The following is a 9950-nucleotide window of genomic DNA, read 5'->3' as shown; positions in this document are numbered from 1 at the left end:
TATTTAATATATCATATATATATTTTGCTCAAATAATATATATTATATATTTGATAAATGGATAAGTGCTCGAAAAATTTTAAAACTTTTAAAAACTGCGATTGAGTCTTAAAGCTCTTCAAATCGATACAATCAAATCTTTTAGTAACCTTTTTTTTTTTTTTGCATATTTTATCTGTCCTGTGTGGCGACGACGTGACTAAAACATGAAATATAAAGCAAATACAACATCGTTTTGCTCTGAATTTATTTTTTTAATATGATTTTAGTTAAGTTACATTATAAATAATCAACGGACCTTTTGTATTCTTCTTTTCTTTTCCTTTTTTTGGAATTGTTGTTGTTATTATTATGTTATTTTATTTTTTCAGTACAGTAGTTTATTACAAAATAACTGAACGCAAATCCGACCAAGATGACAAGATCGGAATATAATATATCCCGAAGTAGACATGGCCAAAATGGAACCGGCCCGTTGACCGGGCCCACAGTTCCGACCCTTTTTTTAAAAAAAAAAAAAAAAAAGAGAAGACTCGAGGGTAAAGAACCGCCGGGTTCGGGAACCACTGGTTCCACCTTTTCATGGAACCGGAACCGCCGGTTCTCGAACCGGCCATCTCTGTCCCGAGGAAAATGACTTGGCTTGTGATGATTGTCAGGTTTTGTCCAAGTCCTAAGGATTAGGAGTTCTAGTGACCCAATTAATTTGCTCCCTCTATTTCTAAATTCACTAATTAATGAGTTTTAACTTTGGACACCAATTCACAATCCAACATCAGCCATCATTGTGAGTTTATTTACGAAATCGCCACTTTGTTTCCACAATGTCTCTATTTATTCACTCCCCCAAACATTTCAAATTGGCCATCTATCTAATATTTTAATATATTCTACTAAAAGTGACTTGTGCATGCATTGATTTTTAAACGAGCATGGGTCTTTTCATCTCCAAATGAAATTTAGGAGATTTCCAAGAAAAAGTGAAAGTTTAGAGAAAAATATTTTAACCATAAGGACACGTGAGAAGGGGAGTTTTTTCTTACGTGTTAACATAATTATTGATATATCTGTATCGTGACATAAATAACGAGAAGTAAAATAAGTAAAAAAGAAGTAATTAGGTCAAATGTTTCGCGTAAGATCGACTCTATCGACTGTGATATATGATGTGACAAACTTACAGAAAAAATCTACTAACATATTTATAGAATAACAAGGAGAGCAAATTGATTTTGTCCCTTACAAAATAATACATCATAGGGAGAAAATTACGTCCGTTCCATCCAATACAACATGTAGTAAATATAGTAACAGTTAATGTTATCTAAAGGATAATAATTACTTATCAAGAAATTACCACATGACCGAGTTTGATTATATAGAAATAGCTCTTGATAAATTCAATCTTTGTGAAATATGAGACTAAAGATGCTTGACAAGTGTGGAGTGAATTTATATGTTTTCAACCTGTAATATTCAGTTTTCTGTGAAATGATATGTATTAATTGCTTGCCGCTACATTAACTCTAAAAATATTATTTCCTTATATGTTGAATGTGCAAGAGTACATAAGAAGTTTTAATAGTCATATATTTTCAAAAACAAATTTATGTACAAACCCCCAAGCGAAACATGGGCAAATATACTAGTATTATGGTAAAATAGACTTTTGGACATTAAATTCACACTAGAATATATTAAGAGAGAGGTATTTTAAAATGTCAATATATATCATGACTCGTATATGATAGAATACTTAAATACTAATCACGCCTTAAGCTTAAGCTTTTAGAACTGTTTCTACAAAATCACACATGATACAGAGCATGAGGTCCCGAGTTTAAATCTTTCTATGATCCATTTGCCTCCCCAATTAAATATTTGGTCCCACAAAATCTCACAATATACATGATAAAATAAACTCCGTCATACAAAATACCATAGTATTAGTACAGTGGTCCTGAAATTAGAATCTGGGAAGTACAATGTATGTTTTTACTAATTAAAAAAAGTTGAAATAATTTCAAGGATAAATTTAATGTGAAGTATGGACAAGGGCACTGATTATACCTAAACCCTTAATTCAACCAGCACTAGTCCTCTCGCCATTTTGAGCTTTGTGTATGTTAGGATTTGCATTTAAGGGAAGGGGATGTGAGAACATGAGTTGATATATTTTTTGGAGGAAATAAGCAAATATCGTCAATTCATATACAACTTTATTGAAATTAACTTTTTTAGACTAGAGGGGGGATAAGCGAAAACCAGATAAAAACTAAGGTATCTTTTTGAATTGTCTAATACTTTTGTGAAATATTTTTATAAAAGCATAAATTATAAAATGTACTTTTCTAACTTATCCAATAAATTGATTCTCTTTGTCTAACTGCATCTGGGCACTCTTATGTAACTTAGCTTTAGTACTCTTCAAACTGCAATTACTCAAGCATTTGGGAAAATGTCGAAAATGGTTCTCATATTTTTGTCCGGTGATGATTTAGTCCTTGACCTTTTTGTTTCGTTTAACGTAGTCTTGCTGCAAAATTATAAATTTTTTCTTAGGCTTTTATATGTGAATATATGCCCTCTGTCAACAAACTTTGTCTCTCTCCCTTGTTTTAGACGCAACATCCCAAAATCCATATTGGCCGAGAGAGATCTTCTTGAGTGATTCGTGCCACCATTTCGTGTGTAGTTATTCAGAGTATACTTTTTGAAGACTAGTCCACAAACCGGGTTGCTTCGAATGATTAGAGCAAGACCCCCTCTAAGCTGGGCATCCATACCTGATATGGCAAGGATATGGAGTGATCATCGAAGCGAGAGGGTTCAAAGAAGGTGTTACGTCTAATAGATTATCCAGGGCGGGAATAAGGGGAGCATCGCTGGGATACAAGTTAACATAGATGAAGACAATATAGCTAGCACTCATCTTCAACTGGCCACTATTTTATATGATTACTTCAAATTCCCTTTCAGGAGCTAGGGTCACGTAAATCGAGCCAAGTCGTCACATACGATCTAACTTTTCGGGGTAAATTTCTCTAGAATGGAGCAAAACTTAGTCAATTGAAAAGGTAACTGACCGCCTAATTGCAGAGAACCGACACCGACGATCAATTATGTTGATTAGACCTCTTAGTTTTCCCTCTTCTCTGCTTTCTGTTTCTTGGCGCTTCCATTACGCGTGCTATGGTTCAAGAAAACTTCGATGATGGAGTCTCGTTGAATTGATCGATTCCTGTCTTTTGAGAACTGCGGTCAAATGTTTCCTTTTCACGTCTTCAAAGGGTTGACTTTAAATATGCTAAGGGTGGCTTGTGAATACAGTTCGGACGTTGGAGAAGGAAAAAGTTTCTGTAGGTCACTGGAATTTTCGCAGATCTGAGCTCTCCATGGGCCAATCAACATGGAGATTTGGGCACACTCTCTGGTACTTCGAGGATGACCCATCTTGCTCATACTTCGTTAAAGCAACAAGTGATTTCAGATGGGTCGTTCCCACCTTAAAAATCTGGAATCGAATTGGACAAAGTTGATTTTTAGTTTTTTTTTTTTTATCTTTAGTTGGTGGAATCGAAAATCGACCCATTTTATCTTGGACCGACGATTACATATTTAGTTTTTTTTTTATATTTAGGTTATGTTCATTTTGCAGAAAATGAATAATTTGAAAAATATTTTTCTAAAATTAATAGCTTGTGTCACTTGAAAAATGTAGTCAATGAAAAATATTTTCATTATTGACAACAATTTATGTCTAAATATTTTTATTGACAATAACAATATTTTTTGTTTATTCATTTTTATAAGCGATCATATTTAGTAAAGTATTTCCAAATCATTCAATTTTTTGCAAACCAAATGCACATTTCTCCCACAACCTGTTTTCACATTTTAGGTTGTTCCCATTTCGCTCGCCACTACTATGAGAATCACTTTTGCTTTCTTTTCATCTAGCTACTAAGATGTTTTAGTTTGCCAAGTTGTCTTTTTCCTGCCAATGGATTCAGCAGCAGTTCGAAATGTCGCCTTGTTCGGGAATCTCCATTCTCCACATCTACGCTTATTTGAATTCCATGAAACATTCTATCGCTTACTATGCCATTCCTCATCTTTAGTTACTTAGGTAAACACCCTAAGCCTTTCCTAGTTTGAACCTCACCCTTTATTTTAAGACTATACTATCATAAGATATTTTTAAATGGAAGGATCTTATCAACGTCCATGTATGAGAAATCATAAATTGAGCCATGGAATTGGAAAAATTCGGTGCTATCACTTAGCTTTGTATCAACTAAGTTCGCGAGTTGGAGATAAGTGGACTTCCTTCCTGCCCATTCGATGAAAATGAAACATGTGAATTAAAGCAACGGTATGGTTAGGATAGCAAAGCTCAAAAAGTAATTAATGATCATAAATGGCATGTTCAATCTTAGGTAGACATAAATGGCTTTGCCTTGATTGTGTGTTTTAATCCTCTATCCAAGTAATTACAGCTTTTTGTGTAAATTGCTTAGTCATGCTTTACGTATAAATGGGAAAGAGTTCCACTCCAAATTGCAAAGTTTAAATGCAAAACACTAGGAGCTCACGCAAAGTGACCTGAGTTGTCCAATTGCAAAACGTAACCTTGGTCCATTCTCCGCGAGAGTCCAATCAAGTGGCTGATTGGGTGGCGAAGGCCCATAGAAACGGGTCCCTCCCATCAAATTGGCTCCTTTGTCCCCCCTGCCCCTACGGGACTTGCTTTGTCTTGAATCTTGTCTTTCACGTCTTATAGTTCCTCGTTGAAGTGAATGGAATGCAGTGTTTTGACAAAATAAAAAATAAAAAAACCCATATACCAATTTTGACCCCAAAAAAAATTGAATACCGAGAAAATAAACTGGACAACAGGTTTACGTAATTTGATCGGTGTGACCAACTCCATAGGAAGAGTGACTTAGGATTTCACCATTGATCGAGCGATATAATGGAAATTACAATCACATCCGAACCATCGAACACTTCAACATTTTCTAGTCCCTAATTACAATCTCGCAATTTCTTGCAAAACAATCTCTCTATCTCATTAAAAGATTCATAAATCTCACCACAAGCATTACAACGGCGATTGCAACCACACTTGAGTCTCTCGAACACTTTTAAGTTTCAATCCTCAATTACACTCACAATTTCTCTCCAAAACAATTTCTTAATTTCCTACTGCGAATTCACGCCCCACTATTGCACCCGCAGGGGACGTCACTTCGCACCACTTACATGAAGACCGAAACCATTGTTATGCATACATTCCAATATTACTAGGAAACATTTGGCCAACTTGTAATTCCGTGATTTCCTTCTTTTGAAACTTAGTCCAATTTTGGACTTACCTTTGAAGTTTTTAGTTTCCAAATTCGGATGTCTATTGGATAAAGGCTTGACATTCCAAACAGAAAATCTCCCATAAATGTAACAATGACTCATGTGAAAATCACATAGGACAAGAATTCGTCTCATTTTATATTAGAGCCACAACCGAATATTCGAATCCACATAGAAGATTTTCTATTTGGGATGTCCGGCCTTTATCCAATGGACATCTGAATTTGGAAATTAAAATTTAAAAGGAAGTTCCAAACGTGACCAGATTTCCTAACGAAACAAGAAAATCACTCGGTTGGATTTACAAGTCGGCCATAAGATTTCCTAAAACTCTTTTTGTTGGAGATACAGAAATTAACCATGGATTTTGGTCTTCATGTAGTTGGGGCGAAGTGACGTCCCTTGCATGTGCAATAGGGGGGCGTGAATTCAGAATACCGCTTCTTCGTGAACTGCATCCAAAAGACGAGTGTTTAGGCCAGTAAATTATGTGGTAAGATTTATAAATTGCTCTACGAGATTGAGAAATTATTTCGAGAGAAATTGATAATTGAGACTTAAGAATGTTTAAGTGACCTGAATGTGGTTGTAACCTCCGTTATAACGCTTGATCAATGTTGGAATCCTATACTGCTCTCTTAGTGAGTAGGTCACATTGATTACATCGTGTAAATCCGATGTCCGATTTCTTCTTTGTGCTTGTTTTCTGTGACATTCTCCTTCATCGTATCAGCTAGAAGAGGACCGGCAAGCTCCTAAGATTTTGCACGGCACAATTTGGACAATTGAGGTCACTTTGTGTGAGCTCCTAGTATTTTGGATGTAAACTTTGCAATTCCAATTTATATGTAAAGCATAAGTGAGCAACTTATACAATCGTGGTAATTACTTGAATAGAGGATTAGAATAACTTCATTGCGGACTTTGTGCTCTTCATCCAAAAACAGTAATGGTCTTACGTGGCATGTCCAATTTTAGAAGGACGAGATTTACTTGCCCTACAATCCTTTTGTCCCCTAGACTCAACCTAGACAATTCTTAAATTGCATGCCGTATCTAGGTTTTTTTTTTTTAATAGATTCAAAATGAAGTGTTAAATTAATGCTTCTCAAGGAGAAAAAAAAGAAATATGGGGCTAGTGAATCCCTTCCTCCTAAAATTGCACATTCCATTTACGTCCATTGACTGTTTTTTTTTCCCTAAGCATGGCAAGCCTGCCAGCATCTTAACTTTGGATCACATATTTTACTTTGGCATGGATTTTAAGGCCGGGACAAGAAAATGTTGAGAGAGCTTGGGTTCTTAAAGGTTGGACATCGCCCTAAAAGAAGACAAATAATAATATTAGGAATTAACAGAAAAAGTAGAGTAAATATCTTATACATGGAAGGTATTATTCCGTGGACTTTCAACTAGTGTTCTATGATGAATTGACATACACGATAGCAAAAATTATGTCTACGTTTAATGACGCGTTAATGTAGGAAAAATTGTCTAACCAGTCCTAACCCTAATATATGAATACTAATTCAGTCTTAATTTTTTCAAGTTTGCCAATTTAGTCTTAATCCTTTAAGCGAAATTCAAATGAAGTTGTTTCGGCCAATTTTTACCGGAAGTGGTTGACATGGCACTGTGCCTTGTAGAACGACCAGTGATGACTACTACGTTAGTGATTTTCGGTGAAAATTGTCGAAAGGATTACATTGAAATTTTATGCAAATGTTTATGACGTAATTGGCAAAATCGAAACGTTTGGAACTGAATAAGCATTTGTGTAATAGGTTCAAGACTCATTGGATAATTTTCCCAGTTAACATATGCACTACTTATGGAAAAAGGGGCTGCTTCCATACTGCTCTGGATTAGAGCCACTTGCACATGCGAAAATTTAAATCGGTGCATGGAATTTGTAGTGTATTTCTTGTCCTGTAGACCCCTATAACAAATAAAAAGGAAAATGGCATCAATTTAATGGTGCGTTTGTTTCATGAAGAACTCAAGATTTGAAAATTATTTTTTGAAAAAAAGATTGATTATATCAATTAGAAAAATCATTCAACGGAAATATTCTTATTATCAACAACAATTTATGCATATCTATTTTTGTGGACGACATTCATTCATTTTTTTATTAGCGATACAAGCAATTATTTTTTGAAAAGCATTTTTAAAGTCTTGAGTTTTCCTTGAACAAACACACCCTAAATCTTACCCACCCACGCATGGCGTAGTTGGTTGAAGTTTGAGCCCTCCCTCCTCTTATAAAAGGTCGAGGGTTCAAAACTCCTGGCCGCGCCCCGTGATTTAAGTGGGGGCCCCGGGCGGTGGGTTCTTGGGCTAGTCCCCCTCCAGGTATAGTTCTTGGTTGGCCCTCGGGCCAGACACCGGGCGAAGCCCGGTGGAGTCGGTGGATCCTGGACTATAAAAAAAAAAAAAAAAACACCCTAAATCTTCTATTTTTATATTTTTTTTTTGTGGTCCTCTCTTTCAACTTTTGGGTTAATACCACAAAAAATCTCAAATTGGTGCTTATACATGATGCCGTTCAAATGGAACTTGCAGAATACACGGTGCCGTTTACATAGATGATAAATTTACCCCAAATTAATGTTTTAACCACCAAAAACCCAAATTGATACATTTGTGATAAACTTACTCTCCGTTAGTTTCCATTTAATTCTAACTGCTAACTTGGATGACACATGGCCATTGGTGCATGTAACCCTCCACTTGTTATAGGTGTACTAATTTGAAATTTTTTGTGGTATTAATTATATTTAATGTGGAAGATAAATTTGTCACAAATGTACCGATTTGAGATTTTTGGTGATTAAAAAATTAGCTTGGGATAAATTTGTCACAAGTATACCAATTTCGGATTTTTCGTGATATTAAGTCTTAACTTTTGGTAAATTGAGGTTCTCTATTTAGCTCCAAACTCGGAGGAAATATTTTTCTAAGTTAAAAAAACTCATACACGACACCGTTCACGTGGAACTTGCAGCATACACGTGTGTTTTCACAAATATGAATTGTTTCATATAAGTGAAATTGGAACATTTAGTTTCTAGTAAATGTCTCGTTTAATTGTACCCTATTTCGTATGGATCTTCCCCTTTTGGAAAAAAATAAAAGTTTAATATATTATATATTTGATCAATGGATAAATGCACAAAAAAATTTAAAACTTTCAAAAACTGTAATTAAATCTTAGAACTTTTCAAATTGGTGCAATCAATTTTTTTTGTAATTTTTTTTATTTTCTCTCTCCTATGAGGAGACGACGTGACTAAAATATGAAATATAAAGCTAATACGCTATTGTTTTGGTGTAAATTTATTTTTTTAATATGATTTTAGTTAAGTTACATCATAAATAATCAACTGACCTTTTGTATTATTCTTCTTCTTCTTTTGGAATTGTTGTTATTATTATGTTTTTTTTTTGTCAGTACAATAGTTTATTGTGTTCCATAAATTCTCTACAGAATAATTGAACGCAGATCCGACCGAGATCGGCATATAATATACCCCGAGGAAAATGACTTAGCTTGTGATGATTATCAGGCTTTGTCCAAGTCCTAAGGATTAGCAGTTCTAGTGACCCAATTAATTTGCTCCCTCTATTTCTAAATTCACTAATTAATGAGTTTTGACTTTGGACACCAATTCACAATCCAACATCAGCCATCATTGTGAGTTTATTTACGAAATCGCCACTTTGTTTCCACAATGTCCTTATTTATTCACTCCCCCAAAAATTTCAAATTGGCCATCTATCTAATATTTTAATATATTATACTAAAAATGCACTGATTTTTAACGAAGATGGCATCTCCAAATGAAATTTAAGGAGATTTCCAAGAAAAAAAAAGAGAAAAATATTTTACCCATAAGGACCCGTGAGAAGGGGAATTTTTTCTTGCGTATTAACATAATTATTGATATATTTATGGTGCATAAATAATGAGAAGTAAAATAACTAAAAAAAAAGGTCAAATATTTCATGTAAGATTGACTCTATCAACTATGATATATGATGTGATATACTTAGAGAAAAAATCTATTAATAAATTTATAGAATAATAATAAAGAGCAAATTGATTTTGTCGCACCATTCCATCCAATACAACATGTAGTAAAATATAATAATAGTTAATCTCAACGAGTCCATAAGACGTGGTCTCATTTTTTTTCATTGGGTCTGGGTAGATAACAATTATCAAGAAATTACCAAATGACCAATTTTTTTTTTTTTTTGGTCAAAAAATGACCGAGTTCAATTAGATAGAAATAGCTCTTAATAAATCCAATTTTTGTGAAATATGACACTAAAGATGCTTGGTAAGTGTGGAGTGAATTTATATGTTGAGCATTGAACCTGTAATATTCAATTTTATTTGAAATGATATATATATTAATTGTTTGCGGCTGCATTAACTCTAGAAGTATTATTTTCATAAGATGTTTTAATAGTCCTATATTTTCTAAAAAGAACATTATGTACAAACCCCCATGCGAAACATGGGCGAATATACTAGTATCAGAGTAAAATAGACTTTTGGACATTAAATTCAC

The sequence above is a fragment of the Rhodamnia argentea genome, chromosome 11 (genome assembly GCF_020921035.1).
Source record: "Rhodamnia argentea isolate NSW1041297 chromosome 11, ASM2092103v1, whole genome shotgun sequence".
Taxonomy (NCBI): Eukaryota; Viridiplantae; Streptophyta; class Magnoliopsida; order Myrtales; family Myrtaceae; genus Rhodamnia; species Rhodamnia argentea.
Note: the sequence above shows the minus strand (reverse complement) of the source record.